Source organism: Dendrobates tinctorius, unplaced genomic scaffold, assembly GCF_039654945.1.
Source record: "Dendrobates tinctorius isolate UK_male_01 unplaced genomic scaffold, ASM3965494v1 ptg000046l, whole genome shotgun sequence".
Taxonomy (NCBI): domain Eukaryota; kingdom Metazoa; phylum Chordata; class Amphibia; order Anura; family Dendrobatidae; genus Dendrobates; species Dendrobates tinctorius.
Genome location: NW_027361714.1, coordinates 15,403,320 through 15,424,605, shown reverse-complemented (window position 1 = coordinate 15,424,605; position 21,286 = coordinate 15,403,320). Strand labels below are relative to the sequence as shown.

The 21,286-nt window shown below is 42.1% G+C and overlaps 1 long non-coding RNA gene across 1 annotated transcript in view; it reads right to left on the bottom strand.

Moving 5' to 3' along the window:
- LOC141089370 (uncharacterized) overlaps window positions 1-21,286 on the bottom strand; it is an 81,853-nt gene that overhangs the window by 59,708 nt on the left and 859 nt on the right. The window contains exon 2 of the long non-coding RNA XR_012232262.1: window positions 20,622-20,708. This is a non-coding gene — a long non-coding RNA (uncharacterized lncRNA). The remainder of the gene's footprint in view (window positions 1-20,621; window positions 20,709-21,286) is intronic.

Sequence of the window (21,286 nt, the reverse complement as noted above, 5' to 3'; positions counted from 1 at the left end):
CTAGTAGGGCATCCCATGTCCCAGGGGCGGCGATCATACCTGTTCCTCCAGGGCCGCGGTCATCTTTTTCAGACTCCGGTGACAGGGAGACTGGTGCAGCGGGTACTGGGGAGGATGGTACCTGGGAACTGATGATGGGTACCGGTGGTGATGGTACATGGGGACTGGCAGTGGGTACCGGTGACGTTGGTACCAATCTGACGGACTCCTCCTGGGCAGCCTGTCTCCACAGTGCAAGCAGGGACTGCTGCTGATGCAGACTCCTGTTCAGCGCCTCTATTTCTTGCTCCAGCTTCACCAGGTTGAGGTCTTCCAAGGGGCCGGAGCCTGATTCCATAGAGTCGGGAGAAGGTTGTGTTTCTCCACCACACTCCGCAGGCCTCCTTCCATTCTCCATCATGGCCTCCTAGTGTACTGGCTTCTTCTCCGCTCTCTTTCCCGCCATGGAGTTTCTCTCCACCCCCTGGGGGCGGTGTCTTTTTCCGTTGCCACCATACCAGGCCAGAATACGGACCCCTCTCGTTGTCGGCCATGACGCAGTTCCATAGAAGTACAGGTATGGGAAGTTCATTCTGTTTCACGCTCTTTCTTGGGTACTGCCCATGACGGCATGCCTCACTGCACACCTCGTGGGACCAGCATAGCAGCCATCTTTACAGTCACAATCATAGCTCAATAAATCTATTCCTTTGCACATTTTGGGTTGTCATTTCTCAGTTCAGTCAAATCTAAGGCACACAGGACTCGGTGACACCGGGTGTCGATATCCTGCTCATGATGCCAAATTGGAGTGCCCGACAGGGCCGTGGGGTACTCGGTACTGGGCCACTTCCTTAAATGGGCAGTGTCACAGCGGCGAAGACCTGGTCCATGGCCCTGGGCATCCAATAAAAGGGGTATATTTACAGGGGATGAGAAATAAAGAGTTTATAGTAAAGAGTTTGTGATGCCACCTGTGGTATCTGGTCAGAGGCGACCAGCGCTGCAATGCAGATCCTCTGGGACCGATGGTGTGATGCAGCAGAGTTGAAGTAGCTCTCCACAGGCAGAACTTAGTCCCAGGGCAGATGAAAGATGTTGAGAGAGATGATGGTGATGTAGTGTGGAGCAAGGGATGTAGCAGTTCTGAGAAGTTGACACAGAAAGAAGGCAGAGACACAGCTGAATGGAGTTCCAAAGCTTTACTCACAGTTCTGGTGAGCACAGATGACCGCTTGGTACTACGTCCTCCGGGTGAGGAATCCAGCCAACTTCCAGATAGATAGGAAACACCTTTTCCAGAACTGTCAGTATGTGCCTTCCCTGGCCGTCTCCTCAGTGCTGCTTTTTACTTCCCTTCCCTTCCAGCACCTCACAGACAGTGTCCCAGGCCAGCTGCCGCAGATCCTGAAGGATAACGGACCCAAAACGTTTCCTTGATCCTATCTGGCTGCCTTTCCAGAGAAGATAAGTAGCAAAAATTAATCGCACACTCTAATGGAATAATTTGCAACCATCAGTGATTGACCCTAACCCTAAATGTAATTCTCACGCAGCATTGCTGTAAAGTGAGACCCTGAACTCAGGTAATCTCAGTGCTGCACTGCAGGAGCCATTGTCTCCTGTCAGTTCATCACTGGGAGACCCTATAGAGCAGTGACATCACCTGATGTTACTGTTCTATAGGGGAGATTGTCGTGGGACACTCGTTATTAGTTGGACTGATCAGACAGGGAGTATACGGTTGGTTTATTTTTTATTTTTTATTATAGGAGACTGAGGGCGTCGCTGGATCTGGGAGATCAACAAAAATGAGAAAACGTGTTATTTTATTTAATTAAAATACTTTATTCTTATGTGTGTGTGTTTTTTTAACCCTTTCAAAAGATTAATAATGGATAGGCGTCTTATTGATGCCTCTCCATTATTAACCGGGCTTAATGCCACCTTACAATAGCAAGGTGACATTAACCCCTTTTTACCCATATCCCACCGCTACACGGGAGTGGGAAGAGAGGGGCTAAGTGCCAGAATTGTGCCATTTCTGGGGTGGCTGCGCGCTGGTATTTGTAGACAGAGAGGGGGCAATATTCATGGCCCCTTCCTAGGCTATGAGTATCAGCCCGCAGCTGTCTGCGTAGCCTTTCTGAATATAAAATTTAGGGGGATCGCACATCATTTTTTTGGGGGGGTCCCCCTATATTAATAGCCAGTAAAAGCTAGGCAGACAGCTGCGGGCTGATATTCATAGGCTGGGAAGGGGCCATGGGTCTTACCCCCTTCCCAGGCTACAAATATTGACCCCCGGCCATCAGCTTTCCCCCTCTGGCGCAGAAAATTGTGCGGGAGCCCACGCCAATTTTTGTTGGAGATGTGGAGAAAACGATGGCAGCTATATACACATATGGTGGTCTTGTTTGGCGCTTCAACGCTTTTGGAAAAAAGTATCCACAACCATACGCAAACTACTGGGCAAACGCGCCATTTTGAATCCAGAAAATGTTTTATTAAATTTTCCACTCTAGCAGAAAGATAAAGAAGTGAACAAATTAGCTCAATTTATCCTGGCAGCCGGGAAATCTTTGATCCCTATAAACTGGAATACCGCAGTCACACCCACTACACAACAACTTTACTCAAAAATTGATCAAATTTTTTACGTAGAAGAACTAGCAGCAAGAGTAAATCATAGTTTGGCTAAATTTAATAATATTTGGAGAGATTGGTCCCAATTTAGGACGCAAACATTCTTTCACTCAGTAATTACACTGTAATTTTTTATCAGACACATATCCGAAGGTGCTACCCCCATTCCCAATTCCCTTCTTCACCACTTGCCTACCTGCCCCTTTGATCCTACCCCGTCTTCCCTTTCCTAGTCTCTTGTTATCTCCTCGCCAACAAAAATTGAAATCTGCAACTGTCTGTTATTCTTTTGCTTGCAGTATTTGAAAATCTGACATACAAAATAACTTTTCCTATCTTGGGTCGCCCCTGTCCCAGGGCTGTGGGGTACTCGGTACCGGGCCGGTATCAGGGGAATGTGTCACAGCAGCAGTGACCCGGTCCGTGGCCCTGGGCGCCCAAGTAATGGTGGTTTGTGATATAGTTTATGTGATGAAATAGAATAGTTTGTGACGCCACCTGTGGTGTTCGGCAAGGGAGATTTTAAGCCGACGCTGCAGACAGATCCTCTGGGACAGATGGTGGGATGCAGCAATGGTGGTATAGCCCTCCAGAGGCATGGCTGTTGTCCCAGGGCAGTGTAGATGTGGGGACACCTTGATGGTGTAGTGTCCGCCGCAGGGAATGTAGCAGTGCTGGCGGACGCGAGAAGGAATGGAGGACACCAGGGCTTGCAGTTTCAACGCTTTACTCACAGTTCTTGGTAACCACTGGTGCCCGCTTCCATGCCGTGTCTTCCGGGGCAGAGACTTAACCAACCTCCCGGGCCAGTTAGGCTTCTCCTCTCCAACACTCCGCCAACATGTACCTTTCCTGAGCGACTCCGCTATTGCGCCTTTTAGTGTGAAGAGCTCCAGTACCGTGGTTACTCTGAAGTTCCTCCTGTCAGATGTTCCTAACAACTCTACTTGTATGACAGACAGCTGTAGCCTGATCAGGGACCTCCTGGATCCCGGCTCTCTATCCGTGTTGCTGTTGTGTCCCAAGTCTTGGATGGGAGTAGTGCATTTACAGCCAACTACTCCACTGGTGTCTGCTGCAGAACCATAAGTGTCCATACCACCTCGGGGACCGGGCCCCGACCTTGCGCTGAGAACCTATAGGCAGGGTTCCTCTTCCAACCCACAACTCCTCTCTGTTCTCCTACTCCTTCGTTCCGCGCTTGGGTTGCAGTTCTACGTCTTTCTCCTTCTGTTCCTTTCCTAGGGAGCTCGTTCCACTAAGACCATTCCTCAGCCTCGCCTGACTGACTGTCTTCCTCCGCCTTGAGCTCCCCTCAGGCTGACCTCTTGTCAGCCTGCTCTCTGACTCTGACTCCCTGTCTGACTGATCTCCAGACTGAACTGAACTCCAATCCTAAACATTCCCACTCTTTTATATCTAACTCCACCCACCTCCCAGCACATCTCGTGTTACGAAGCAAGGACCCACGGAAGGTGCTCTGCTATCCTCTAATCATGGAGCCGCAATCTGGTCCATTGCTGAACTATCCTGTGTGTGGGTGCAGGTGTTGGAGTGTGGAAAGGAGTTCCCAACTTACCTAGTTGGTGGGGCACTACACCTTAGGAGAAGGTGCAGTACCTCTGTGGCGACTGAGCCTCAGGGGCGCCACATACCCCCCGTTAAACACAGCACGTCCGCGGGCTGCAAGACAGCAAAGTAGACAGCAAAGAAACATACAAAAATTTTGTAATGCATAACAAACTTTTCTTATACTAATCTTCCTAGAATAGGAGGTACTCATCTTGAACGTTACAAACAATTCTATCTAAAATTTTTAATTCTAAGTGCAATTCTCAATTCAAAGTGCTATTCTCTGTAACACATTTTTTTTTCCAGATTCCTTCTCTTCTGTGTGTGGGTGCAGGTGTTGGAGTGTGGAAAGGAGTTCCCAACTTACCTAGTTGGTGGGGCACTACACCTTAGGAGAAGGTGCAGTACCTCTGTGGCGACTGAGCCTCAGGGGCGCCACAGTCTCTTTTGAATATTTGTGCTATTATTTTTAGTACGGAATTGATTGTGTTCTCAACCACTGTTTGCTACTTGCAAAATTTTTCAATAAAAAGAACGTTGAAAGAATAATATAATTATCAATAATATCATTATAATTGTTATGTCTCCTGCATGAGACATTTTACAGACTGTCTTGTACATCTTACATGCTGTATTGCAGTCTCTCATATTGTTTATTGTTGCTATGTGTTCCTGTGTTTTGCATAGCTGAAATCCTCCCTTTCCATGAAGTTTGTCCCTTCTGTCTCCCTCTTCTGGTGTGATGTCACTTCCTTCTTCTTCCCCCTGTGTTTCATTCTCCATGGTTGAGCCTAGACTGTATGGGCTCCTTCCAGGTCCTAACTGCAGCCCATACAGTCTAGCCGCCTTACTGGTGAAGATGCTAGACTGTATGGGCTCCTGTCAGGTATATATTATTGTAGATACAGACTGTATGGGCTCCTCAGGTATATATTATTATAGTATAGACTGTATGGGCTCCTGTCAGGTATATATTATTGTAGATATAGACTGTATGGGCTCCTGTCAGGTATATATTATTGTAGATAGAGACTGTATGGGCTCCTGTCAGGTATATATTATTGTAGATACAGACTGTATGGGCTCCTGTCAGGTATATATTATTGTAGCTATAGACTGTACGGGCTCCTGTCAGGTATATATTATTGTAGATATAGACTGTACGGGCTCCTGTCAGGTATATATTATTGTAGATATAGACTGTACGGCTCCTGTCAGGTGTATATTATTGTAGATATAGACTGTATGGGCTCCTGTCAGGTATATATTATTGTAGATACAGACTGTATGGGCTCCTGTCAGGTATATATTACTGTAGATATAGACTGTACGGGCTCCTGTCAGGTATATATTATTGTAGATATAGACTGTACGGGCTCCTGTCAGGTATATATTATTGTAGATATAGACTGTACGGGCTCCTGTCAGGTATATATTATTGTAGATATAGACTGTATGGGCTCCTGTCAGGTATATATTACTGTAGATATAGACTGTACGGGCTCCTGTCAGGTATATATTATTGTAGATACAGACTGTACGGGCTCCTGTCAGGTATATATTATTGTAGATATAGACTGTACGGGCTCCTGTCAGGTATATATTACTGTAGATACAGACTGTACGGGCTCCTGTCAGGTATATATTACTGTAGATATAGACTGTACGGGCTCCTGTCAGGTGTATATTATTGTAGATACAGACTGTACAGGCTCCTGTCACGTGTATATTATTGTAGATACAGACTGTACGGGCTCCTGTCAGGTATATATTATTGTAGATATAGACTGTACGGGCTCCTGTCAGGTATATATTATTGTAGATACAGACAGTATGGGCTCCTGTCAGGTATATATTATTATAGTATAGACTGTATGGGCTCCTGTCAGGTATATATTATTGTAGATACAGACTGTACGGGCTCCTGTCAGGTATATATTATTGTAGATACAGACTGTATGGGCTCCTGTCAGGTATATATTATTGCAGATATAGACTGTACAGGCTCCTGTCAGGTATATATTATTGTAGATACAGACTGTACGGGCTCCTGTCAGGTATATATTATTGTAGATATAGACTGTATGGGCTCCTGTCAGGTATATATTATTGTAGATATAGACTGTACAGGTTCCTGTCAGGTATATATTATTACAGATATAGACTGTATGGGCTCCTGTCAGGTATATATTATTGTAGATATAGACTGTACAGGTTCCTGTCAGGTATATATTATTGTACATACAGACTGTACGGGCTCCTGTCAGGTGTATATTATTGTAGATACAGACTGTACGGGCTCCTGTCAGGTATATATTATTGTAGATACAGACTGTACGGGCTCCTGTCAGGTATATATTATTGTAGATATAGACTGTATGGGCTCCTGTCAGGTATATATTACTGTAGATATAGACTGTATGGGCTCCTGTCAGGTATATATTATTGCAGATATAGACTGTACGGGCTCCTGTCAGGTATATATTATTGTAGATATAGACTGTATGGGCTCCTGTCAGGTATATATTACTGTAGATATAGACTGTATGGGCTCCTGTCAGGTATATATTATTGCAGATATAGACTGTACGGGCTCCTGTCAGGTATATATTATTGTAGATATAGAATATACGGGCTCCTGTCAGGTATATATTATTGTAGATACAGACTGTACGGGCTCCTGTCAGGTATATATTATTGTAGATATGGACTATACGGGCTCCTGTCAAGTATATATTATTGTAGATATAGACTGTACGGGCTCCTGTCAGGTATATATTATTGTAGATATAGACTATACGGGCTCCTGTCAGGTACATATTATTGTAGATACAGACTGTATGGGCTCCTGTCAGGTATATATTATTGTAGATACAGACTGTATGGGCTCCTGTCAGGTATATATTATTGTAGCTATAGACTATATGGGCTCCTGTCAGGTATATATTATTGTAGATATAGACTGTACGGGCTCCTGTCAGGTATATATTATTGTAGATATAGACTGTATGGGCTCCTGTCAGGTATATATTATTGTAGATATAGACTGTACGGGCTCCTGTCAGGTATATATTATTGTAGATATAGACTGTATGGGCTCCTGTCAGGTATATATTATTGTAGATACAGACTGTATGGGCTCCTGTCAGGTATATATTATTGTAGCTATAGACTGTATGGGCTCCTGTCAGGTATATATTATTGTAGATATAGACTGTACGGGCTCCTGTCAGGTGTATATTATTGTAGATATAGACTGTATGGGCTCCTGTCAGGTATATATTATTGTAGATATAGACTGTACGGGCTCCTGTCAGGTATATATTATTGTAGATATAGACTGTATGGGCTCCTGTCAGGTATATATTACTGTAGATATAGACTGTACGGGCTCCTGTCAGGTATATATTATTGTAGATACAGACTGTACGGGCTCCTGTCAGGTATTTATTATTGTAGATATAGACTGTATGGGCTCCTGTCAGGTATATATTACTGTAGATACAGACTGTACGGGCTCCTGTCAGGTATATATTATTGTAGATACAGACTGTATGGGCTCCTGTCAGGAATATATTATTGTAGATATAGACTGTACAGGTTCCTGTCAGGTATATATTATTACAGATATAGACTGTATGGGCTCCTGTCAGGTATATATTATTGTAGATATAGACTGTACTGGTTCCTGTCAGGTATATATTATTGTACATACAGACTGTACGGGCTCCTGTCAGGTGTATATTATTGTAGATACAGACTGTACGGGCTCCTGTCAGGTATATATTATTGTAGATACAGACTGTATGGGCTCCTGTCAGGTATATATTATTGCAGATATAGACTGTACAGGCTCCTGTCAGGTATATATTATTGTAGATATGGACTATACGGGCTCCTGTCAAGTATATATTATTGTAGATATAGACTGTACGGGCTCCTGTCAGGTATATATTATTGTAGATACAGACTGTATGGGCTCCTGTCAGGTATATATTATTGTAGATATAGACTGCATGGTATCCTGTCAGGTATATATTATTGTAGATATAGACTGTATGGGCTCCTGTCAGGTATATATTACTGTAGATACAGACTGTACGGTCTCCTGTCAGGTATATATTATTGTAGTTAAAGACTGTACAGGCTCCTGTCACGTGTATATTATTGTAGATACAGACTGTACGGGCTCCTGTCAGGTATATATTATTGTAGATACAGACTCTATGGGCTCCTGTCAGGTATATATTATTATAGTATAGACTGTATGGGCTCCTGTCAGGTATATATTATTACAGGTATAGACTGTATGGGCTCCTGTCAGGTATATATTATTGTAGATACAGACTGTATGGGCTCCTGTCAGGTATATATTATTGTAGATATAGACTGTACGGGCTCCTGTCAGGTATATATTATTACAGATATAGACTGTATGGGCTCCTGTCAGGTATATATTATTGTAGATATAGACTGTACAGGTTCCTGTCAGGTATATATTATTACAGATATAGACTGTATGGGCTCCTGTCAGGTATATATTATTGTAGATATAGACTGTACAGGTTCCTGTCAGGTATATATTATTGTACATACAGACTGTACGGGCTCCTGTCAGGTGTATATTATTGTAGATACAGACTGTATGGGCTCCTGTCAGGTATATATTCTTGTAGATATAGACTGTATGGACTCCTGTCAGGTATATATTATTGTAGATATAGACTGTTATAGACTGTACAGGCTCCTGTCAGGTGTATATTATTGTAGATACAGACTGTATGGGCTCCTGTCAGGTATATATTATTATAGTATAGACTGTATGGGCTCCTGTCAGGTATATATTATTACAGGTATAGACTGTATGGGCTCCTGTCAGGTATATATTATTACAGATATAGACTGTATGGGCTCCTGTCAGGTATATATTATTGTAGATACATGTACAGGCTCCTGTCAGGTATATATTATTGTAGATACAGACTGTACGGGCTCTTGTCAGGTATATATTATTGTAGATACAGACTGTATGGGCTCCTGTCAGGTATATATTATTATAGTATAGACTGTATGGGCTCCTGTCAGGTATATATTATTACAGGTATAGACTGTATGGGCTCCTGTCAGGTATATATTATTACAGATATAGACTGTATGGGCTCCTGTCAGGTATATATTATTGTAGATACATGTACAGGCTCCTGTCAGGTATATATTATTGTAGATACAGACTGTACGGGCTCCTGTCAGGTGTATATTATTGTAGATACAGACTGTACAGGCTCCTGTCAGGTATATATTATTGTAGATTCAGACTGTAGGGCTCCTGTCAGGTATATATTATTGTAGATATAGACTGTATGGGCTCCTGTCAGGTATATATTATTGTAGATATGGACTATACGGGCTCCTGTCAAGTATATATTATTGTAGATATAGACTGTATGGACTCCTGTCAGGTATATATTATTGTAGATATAGACTGTACAGGCTCCTGTCAGGTATATATTACTGTAGATACAGACTGTACGGTCTCCTGTCAGGTATATATTATTGTAGATACAGACTGTACAGGCTTCTGTCACGTGTATATTATTGTAGATACAGACTGTACGGGCTCCTGTCAGGTATATATTATTACAGGTATAGACTGTATGGGCTCCTGTCAGGTATATATTATTGTAGATACAGACTGTATGGGCTCCTGTCAGGAATATATTATTGTAGATATAGACTGTACAGGTTCCTGTCAGGTATATATTATTACAGATATAGACTGTATGGGCTCCTGTCAGGTATATATTATTGTAGATATAGACTGTACTGGTTCCTGTCAGGTATATATTATTGTACATACAGACTGTACGGGCTCCTGTCAGGTGTATATTATTGTAGATACAGACTGTACGGGCTCCTGTCAGGTATATATTATTGTAGATACAGACTGTATGGGCTCCTGTCAGGTATATATTATTGCAGATATAGACTGTACAGGCTCCTGTCAGGTATATATTATTGTAGATATGGACTATACGGGCTCCTGTCAAGTATATATTATTGTAGATATAGACTGTACGGGCTCCTGTCAGGTATATATTATTGTAGATATAGACTATACGGGCTCCTGTCAGGTATATATTATTGTAGATACAGACTGTATGGGCTCCTGTCAGGTATATATTATTGTAGATATAGACTGCATGGTATCCTGTCAGGTATATATTATTGTAGATATAGACTGTATGGGCTCCTGTCAGGTATATATTACTGTAGATACAGACTGTACGGTCTCCTGTCAGGTATATATTATTGTAGTTAAAGACTGTACAGGCTCCTGTCACGTGTATATTATTGTAGATACAGACTGTACGGGCTCCTGTCAGGTATATATTATTGTAGATACAGACTGTATGGGCTCCTGTCAGGTATATATTATTATAGTATAGACTGTATGGGCTCCTGTCAGGTATATATTATTACAGGTATAGACTGTATGGGCTCCTGTCAGGTATATATTATTGTAGATACAGACTGTATGGGCTCCTGTCAGGTATATATTATTGTAGATATAGACTGTACGGGCTCCTGTCAGGTATATATTATTACAGATATAGACTGTATGGGCTCCTGTCAGGTATATATTATTGTAGATATAGACTGTACAGGTTCCTGTCAGGTATATATTATTACAGATATAGACTGTATGGGCTCCTGTCAGGTATATATTATTGTAGATACAGACTGTATGGGCTCCTGTCAGGTATATATTCTTGTAGATACAGACTGTATGGGCTGCTGTCAGGTATATATTATTGTAGATATAGACTGTATGGACTCCTGTCAGGTATATATTATTGTAGATATAGACTGTTATAGACTGTACAGGCTCCTGTCAGGTGTATATTATTGTAGATACAGACTGTATGGGCTCCTGTCAGGTATATATTATTGTAGATACAGACTGTACGGGCTCTTGTCAGGTATATATTATTGTAGATACAGACTGTATGGGCTCCTGTCAGGTATATATTATTATAGTATAGACTGTATGGGCTCCTGTCAGGTATATATTATTACAGGTATAGACTGTATGGGCTCCTGTCAGGTATATATTATTACAGATATAGACTGTATGGGCTCCTGTCAGGTATATATTATTGTAGATACATGTACAGGCTCCTGTCAGGTATATATTATTGTAGATACAGACTGTACGGGCTCCTGTCAGGTGTATATTATTGTAGATACAGACTGTACAGGCTCCTGTCAGGTATATATTATTGTAGATTCAGACTGTAGGGCTCCTGTCAGGTATATATTATTGTAGATATAGACTGTATGGGCTCCTGTCAGGTATATATTATTGTAGATATGGACTATACGGGCTCCTGTCAAGTATATATTATTGTAGATATAGACTGTATGGACTCCTGTCAGGTATATATTATTGTAGATATAGACTGTACAGGCTCCTGTCAGGTATATATTACTGTAGATACAGACTGTACGGTCTCCTGTCAGGTATATATTATTGTAGATACAGACTGTACAGGCTTCTGTCACGTGTATATTATTGTAGATACAGACTGTACGGGCTCCTGTCAGGTATATATTATTACAGGTATAGACTGTATGGGCTCCTGTCAGGTATATATTATTGTAGATACAGACTGTATGGGCTCCTGTCAGGAATATATTATTGTAGATATAGACTGTACAGGTTCCTGTCAGGTATATATTATTACAGATATAGACTGTATGGGCTCCTGTCAGGTATATATTATTGTAGATATAGACTGTACTGGTTCCTGTCAGGTATATATTATTGTACATACAGACTGTACGGGCTCCTGTCAGGTGTATATTATTGTAGATACAGACTGTACGGGCTCCTGTCAGGTATATATTATTGTAGATACAGACTGTATGGGCTCCTGTCAGGTATATATTATTGCAGATATAGACTGTACAGGCTCCTGTCAGGTATATATTATTGTAGATATGGACTATACGGGCTCCTGTCAAGTATATATTATTGTAGATATAGACTGTACGGGCTCCTGTCAGGTATATATTATTGTAGATATAGACTATACGGGCTCCTGTCAGGTATATATTATTGTAGATACAGACTGTATGGGCTCCTGTCAGGTATATATTATTGTAGATATAGACTGCATGGTATCCTGTCAGGTATATATTATTGTAGATATAGACTGTATGGGCTCCTGTCAGGTATATATTACTGTAGATACAGACTGTACGGTCTCCTGTCAGGTATATATTATTGTAGTTAAAGACTGTACAGGCTCCTGTCACGTGTATATTATTGTAGATACAGACTGTACGGGCTCCTGTCAGGTATATATTATTGTAGATACAGACTGTATGGGCTCCTGTCAGGTATATATTATTATAGTATAGACTGTATGGGCTCCTGTCAGGTATATATTATTACAGGTATAGACTGTATGGGCTCCTGTCAGGTATATATTATTGTAGATACAGACTGTATGGGCTCCTGTCAGGTATATATTATTGTAGATATAGACTGTACGGGCTCCTGTCAGGTATATATTATTACAGATATAGACTGTATGGGCTCCTGTCAGGTATATATTATTGTAGATATAGACTGTACAGGTTCCTGTCAGGTATATATTATTACAGATATAGACTGTATGGGCTCCTGTCAGGTATATATTATTGTAGATATAGACTGTACAGGTTCCTGTCAGGTATATATTATTGTACATACAGACTGTACGGGCTCCTGTCAGGTGTATATTATTGTAGATACAGACTGTATGGGCTCCTGTCAGGTATATATTCTTGTAGATACAGACTGTATGGGCTGCTGTCAGGTATATATTATTGTAGATATAGACTGTATGGACTCCTGTCAGGTATATATTATTGTAGATATAGACTGTTATAGACTGTACAGGCTCCTGTCAGGTGTATATTATTGTAGATACAGACTGTATGGGCTCCTGTCAGGTATATATTATTGTAGATACAGACTGTACGGGCTCTTGTCAGGTATATATTATTGTAGATACAGACTGTATGGGCTCCTGTCAGGTATATATTATTATAGTATAGACTGTATGGGCTCCTGTCAGGTATATATTATTACAGGTATAGACTGTATGGGCTCCTGTCAGGTATATATTATTACAGATATAGACTGTATGGGCTCCTGTCAGGTATATATTATTGTAGATACATGTACAGGCTCCTGTCAGGTATATATTATTGTAGATACAGACTGTACGGGCTCCTGTCAGGTGTATATTATTGTAGATACAGACTGTACAGGCTCCTGTCAGGTATATATTATTGTAGATTCAGACTGTAGGGCTCCTGTCAGGTATATATTATTGTAGATATAGACTGTATGGGCTCCTGTCAGGTATATATTATTGTAGATATGGACTATACGGGCTCCTGTCAAGTATATATTATTGTAGATATAGACTGTATGGACTCCTGTCAGGTATATATTATTGTAGATATAGACTGTACAGGCTCCTGTCAGGTATATATTATTGTAGATACAGACTGTAGGGCTCCTGTCAGGTATATATTATTGTAGATATAGACTGTACAGGTTCCTGCCAGGTATATATTATTGTAGATACAGACTGTACGGGCTCCTGTCAGGTGTATATTATTGTATAGACTGTACAGGCTCCTGTCAGGTATATATTATTGTAGATACAGACTGTAGGGCTCCTGTCAGGTATATATTATTGTAGATATAGACTGTATGGGCTCCTGTCAGGTATATATTATTGTAGATATGGACTATACGGGCTCCTGTCAAGTATATATTATTGTAGATATAGACTGTACGGGCTCCTGTCAGGTATATATTATTGTAGATATATAGACTGTACGGGCTCCTGTCAGGTATATATTATTGTAGATACAGACTGTATGGGCTCCTGTCAGGTATATATTATTATAGTATAGACTGTATGGGCTCCTGTCAGGTATATATTATTACAGGTATAGACTGTATGGGCTCCTGTCAGGTATATATTATTACAGATATAGACTCTATGGGCTCCTGTCAGGTATATATTATTGTAGATATAGACTGTACAGGTTCCTGTCAGGTATATATTATTGTAGATACAGACTGTACGGGCTCCTGTCAGGTGTATATTATTGTAGATACAGACTGTACAGGCTCCTATCAGGTATATATTATTGTAGATACAGACTGTAGGGCTCCTGTCAGGTATATATTATTGTAGATATAGACTGTATGGGCTCCTGTCAAGTATATATTATTGTAGATATAGACTGTACGGGCTCCTGTCAGGTATATATTATTGTAGATATATAGACTGTACGGGCTCCTTTCAGGTATATATTCTTGTAGATACAGACTGTATGGGCTGATGTCAGGTATATATTATTGTAGATATAGACTGTATGGGCTCCTGTCAGGTATATATTACTGTAGATATAGACTGTACGGGCTCCTGTCAGGTATATATTATTGTAGATATAGACTGTATGGGCTCCTGTCAGGTATATATTACTGTAGATACAGACTGTACGGTCTCATGTCAGGTATATATTACTGTAGATACAGACTGTACGGGCTCCTGTCAGGTATATATTATTGTAGATACAGACTGAACAGGCTCCTGTCAGGTATATATTATTGTAGATACAGGCTGTACGAACTCCTGTCAGGTATATATTATTGTAGATATAGACTGTATGGGCTCCTGGCAGGTATATATTATTATAGATATAGACTGTATGGGCTCCTGTCAGGTATATATTATTGTAGATACAGACTGTACGGGCTCCTGTCAGGTATATATTATTGTAGATATAGACTGTATGGGCTCCTGTCAGGTATATATTATTGTAGATACAGACTGTACGGGCTCCTGTCAGGTATATATTACTGTAGATATAGACTGTATGGGCTCCTGTCAGATATATATTATTGTAGATACAGACTGAACGGGCTCCTGTCAGGTATATATTATTGTAGATATAGATTGTACGGGCTCCTGTCAGGTTATATTATTGTAGATACAGACTGTATGGACTCCTGTCATGTATATATTATTGTAGATACAGACTGTACGGGCTCCTGTCAGGTATATATTATTGTAGATACAGACTGTACGGGCTCCTGTCAGGTATATATTATTGTAGATATAGACTGTATGGGCTCCTGTCAGGTATATATTATTGTAGATACAGACTGTACGGGCTCCTGTCAGGTATATATTATTGTAGATATAGACTGTATGATCTCCTGGCAGGTATATATTATTATATAGACTGTATGGGCTCCTGTCAGGTATATATTATTGTAGATACAGACTGTACAGGCTCCTGTCAGGTATATATTATTGTAGATACAAGCTGTACGAGCTCCTGTCAGGTGTATATTATTGTAGATATAGACTGTATGGGCTCCTGTCAGGTATATATTATTGTAGATACAGACTGTACGGGCTCCTGTCAGGTATATATTATTGTAGATATAGACTGTATGGGCTCCTGTCAGGTATATATTATTGTAGATACAGACTGTACGGGCTCCTGTCAGGTATATATTATTGTAGATATAGACTGTATGATCTCCTGGCAGGTATATATTATTATATAGACTGTATGGGCTCCTGTCAGGTATATATTATTGTAGATACTGACTGTACAGGCTCCTGTCAGGTATATATTATTGTAGATACAAGCTGTACGAGCTCCTGTCAGGTATATATTATTGTAGCTATAGACTGTACTGGCTCCTGTCAGGTATATATTATTGTAGATACAGACTGAACGGGCTCCTGTCAGGTATATATTATTGTAGATATAGATTGTACGGGCTCCTGTCAGGTATATATTATTGTAGATACAGACTGTATGGGCTCCTGTCATGTATATATTATTGTAGATACAGACTGTACGGGCTCCTGTCAGGTATATATTATTGTAGATACAGACTGTACGGGCTCCTGTCAGGTATATATTATTGTAGATATAGACTGTATGGGCTCCTGTCAGGTATATATTATTGTAGATATAGACTGTACGGGCTCCTGTCAGGTATATATTATTGTAGATACAGACTGTACGGGCTCCTGTCAGGTATATATTATTGTAGATATAGACTGTACGGGCTCCTGTCAGGTATATATTATTGTAGATATAGACTGTATGGGCTCCTGTCAGGTATATATTATTGTAGATACAGGCTGTACGAGCTCCTGTCAGGTATATATTATTGTAGCTATAGACTGTATGGGCTCCTGTCAGGTATATATTATTACTGTAGATATAGATAGGCACAAAAGACAAGAAAAACAACATCCATATCCAAAATGGCAACATCTGGCTCCAGTACTTCAGAGACCTCTATAAAGACATTCCAAAGGAAGAACTAAGCCAAGAACAGGAAAACATAATGGCAAAACTAAAAGCAATGGAGCAAAAAGTAAAAAATTTCCAAAACCCCGTGGATGCACCTATTACATTACAGGAAGTAGCAGAGAGAATCTCTTCCATAAGATGTAGAAAAGCCAGTGGCCTGGATGGAATCCTACCAGAAATGCTGAAGTACAGCCCACCAGAAATACAGGCCGCAATGGTTAAACTCTTCAATATTGTGCTAAGTGCCGGCTACTTCCCTCCTACCTGGAATCAAGGCCTCATCACACCCATCCACAAGAATGGGGACAGGTATGACCCAGCCAACTACAGAGGAATATGTGTCAGCAGCAACCTGGGAAAACTGTTCAACAGCATCCTGAACAAAAGGCTCCTCAGTTTCCTCACCGAGCATAACGTCCTCAGCAAGAGCCAAGCAGGGTTCATGCCAAACCACCGCACTACCGACCACATCTACACCCTGCACAGCCTCATTCAGAGCCACGTCCACAATACAAAGAACGGGAAGATATACACCTGTTTCGTGGACTTTAAAAAGGCCTTTGATTCGGTGTGGCACCCAGGCTTATTCCTGAAACTGCTGGAGAGCGGAATAGGAGGAAAGACCTATGATGTTATCAAAAGCTCCTACACCGAGAACCTCTGTAGTGTGAGTGTGAACGGCAGAAGAACGGCTTATTTCCAGCAGAGCCGGGGAGTCAGACAAGGCTGCAGCCTAAGCCCAACGCTCTTCAACATTTACATCAATGAGCTGGCTACCACTCTGGAATCTTCCACAGCACCAGGTCTCACCCTCCACGACGCGCAGGTGAAATTCCTGTTGTATGCAGATGACTTGCTGCTTCTGTCACCAACCGAGAAAGGCCTCCAAGACAACCTGAAAATCTTAGAGAAATTCAGCTCCACCTGGGCTCTACCGGTCAACCTAAAGAAAACCAACATCATGGTGTTCCAGAAGAGAAAGAGAAAATCAGACCAGCATCCTTCATTTATCCTCAACAACTGCGCCCTTACAGGAACGGACAAATATACCTACCTGGGCCTAGAGATTCACCGATCAGGGAGCTTCAAACAAGCCATAGAGACCCTGAAAGACAAGACCTGCAAAACCTTCTATGCCATCCGAAGGAAACTCTACCATCTGAAGCCACTGGTGAGGGTCTGGTTAAAAATCTTCGACTCTATCATCGCCCCAATCCTCCTGTATGGCAGCGAAGTCTGGGGTCCTCACACCTACCCAGACTGGTCAATATGGGATTCAAGCCCAACAGAAATATTCCACCTGGAATTCTGCAAGCACCTTCTCCAAGTCCATCGGAACACCTCCAACAGTGCTTGCCGGGCCGAGCTGGGCAGATTCCCTCTACACCTAACGGTTCTAAAGAGGGCACTGTCATTCCGGCTCACCTACATAGGAGCAATCCAAGCTCCCATCACCATAAAGCCCTGACACATGTAGGGGAAACAGAAAAACCAGGACCCTCGGAACAGCTCACCCAAACCCAACCTAACCAGAACACCAATCACAACAACCTGACAAAAGCCGGAATCAGGAAGATGGTAGACGAAGGCCAGGAGAGGTACGTAAGTGACTGGAAGAACGACATCATCAGCTCACAGAAACTGACCATGTACCAGAGTCTACAGAGAGACTACAGACTGGCTCCATACCTGGAGAAACTCCCGGACCCCAAAGACCGCAAGATCCTGAGCCGGTATAGACTCAGTGCCCACAGTCTGGCCATCGAATCTGGCCGACACAGGCAGAGCTACAAGCCCAGGGAGGAAAGACTGTGCCAACACTGTGACCAGGAGGCCCTGGAGGATGAGACCCACTTCCTGCTACACTGCTCCAAGTACTCAGCAGTGAGGGACACTCACTTCAGGAGACTCTCACATCTCTTCCCGGATTTCACCACCATGAAGGAGGAAGAGAAAACATATATCCTGTTGGGGAAAGAAGAGAGAGCAGTGGAGATAGCAGCGCAATATGTGAGCGAATGCCATAGACTGCGAGAAAGAGAACTATGATATGCCATGGACTTCTATGGCCCCCACCCTGGATATTCCCCATTCCCCCATCCACCTTCCCTATGCCATGGACTTCTATAGCCTCATCCTGGATCTGCCCCCATGCCCCCATCCACCTTCCCTATGCCATGGACTTCTATAGCCCCATCCTGGATCTGCCCCATCCACCTTTCCTACAGCCCCTACCCAACATCCCTATTCCCTTCTGTACACCTGCTTTGGCAAAACTAATGTGTATTTAGTCCTGCCAATAAAGCTGCTTTGAATCTTGAATCTTGATATAGACTGTACGGGCTCCTGTCAGGTATATATTATTGTAGATATAGCCTGTATGAGCTCCTGGCAGGTATATATTATTATAGATATAGACTGTATGGGCTCCAGTCAGGTATATATTATTGTAGATACAGACTGTACGGGCTCCTGTCAGGTATATATTATTGTAGATATAGACTGTATGGGCTCCTGTCAGGTATATATTATTGTAGATACAGACTGTACGGGCTCCTGTCAGGTATATATTATTGTAGATATAGACTGTACGGGCTCCTGTCAGGTGTATATTATTGTAGATACAGACTGTACGGGCTCCTGTCATGTATATATTATTGTAGATACAGACTGTACGGGCTCCTGTCAGGTATATATTATTGTAGATACAGACTGTACGGGCTCCTGTCAGGTATATATTATTGTAGATACAGACTGTACGAGCTCCTGTCAGGTATATATTATTGTAGATATAGACTGTACGAGCTTCTGTCAGGTATATATTATTGTAGATATAGACTGTATGGGCTCCTGTCAGGTATATATTACTGTAGATACAGACTGTATGGGTTCCTAACAGGTATATATTATTGTACATACAGACTGTACGGGCTCCTGTCAGGTATATATTATTGTAGATACAGACTGTACGGGCCCCTGTCAGGTATATATTATTGTAGATACAGACTGTACAGGCTCCTGTCAGGTATATATTATTGTAGATAACGACTGTACGGGCTCCTGTCAGGTATGTATTACTGTAGATATAGACTGTATGGGCTCCTGTCAGGTATATATTATTGTAGATATAGACTGTACGGGCTCCTGTCAGGTATATATTATTGTAGATATGGACTATATGGCTCCTGTCAGGTATATACAGTTAGGTCCATATATATTTGGACAGAGACAACATTACCAAAATTCATTGTGGTAATGTCTAGAACCAAAATTAGAAAAATGTTGTCTCTGTCCAAATATATATGGACCTAACTGTATCTTCCGGATCGCAGCCGGGAAGCAACAAAACAGTCCGTGGCCAGTTGCCGTGAGCGATCGCGTTTCCCGGATATGAAAGGGGTGCCAGACCTTGGCTCAGCTTGGCCTCACACAGGGAGCTCTGAAGACCACTGCTCTGTCTCTGTGCAAAACAGAACAGACACACCCAAACCCTTTCTGCAGGGTTTTTTTTCTTCTCCAATCTGTGGCCAAAGGTCACTTATAAGACCTGGGCTGGAGGAAACGGACCGGACCCCACAACCTTCCTGCTGTCCGTTTCAAAAATAAAAGCCCATACCGGGTTTTCCTGAATAAACTCCTTAGTCCAAATAACTTGACCAGGCTCAAACTCACTTTTATTCTGCCCTGTGAGTCACAGGCACACTGCTGAGACAACAGGGCACTCCAGCGGATCTAATACACTTCTGAGCGCATTCTAGGGGACTCATAGCGACCCTCACATATGACTCCGGTCGCTGCTTCTCACAATATTAATACTGAGTGGAATTAATTTCGGCATATTGGTTCGGCCCTCGACAACAGTCACAGTCTCTCATGTGGCTCCTCAGGAAAATTAATTGCACACCCCTGCTCTATAGGAAACTATATCTGGCCTTGTAAATGTGAAAAAGTGCTGCTGCATAAAGATGGATCTCATACAGATTAGATGCAGTAAATGGATGAAGAATCACCTGTTTTGTCTGAATGGAGCTCAGTTTATGGTCTGCGGATACAAACTCGCCTCATGAAATAATTGGATCTGTGTTATCGCTCGATGGCTGTAGAAAGAACATACAGGTTACCATCCACATGACATGGGTTTTTCACAGGTTCATTTCAATTATTCAGTTAGGAAACTGTCCTTTATTAAACTGTTCACGTCAAAACTGCATGCCATACACATGTAGAAAACGGACATATGGTGGCACACGGACACAGAGGACAGACACACATATGCAATAAGGATAAAATGGGCAGTGTTCACAGCCAATGCCAAGCACTGCTGTACAGGCAGATGTCAGCTATGTCTAAGGCCACGTTCACACAGCCAGTATTTTACCTCAGTATCTGTAAGCCAAAGCCAGGAGTGGGTGAGAAATCCAGAAGTGGTGACGTGTTTCTATTATACTTTTCCTCTGACTGTCCCACTCCTGGTTTTGGCATGCAACTACTGAGGTAAAAAACTGACCAAATACTGAATGAGTGAACGTGGCCATATACCACAGCACCCAACCATCCCGATTCTCGCGGAACAGTCCCGTTTTTTACTTCGCCCCACCCGCGTCCCTCCCGGGGCGCTATTTTTCACGCACTGCACTGAGCCATCACGCCCCCCATGCACCGACCCCATCCTTGC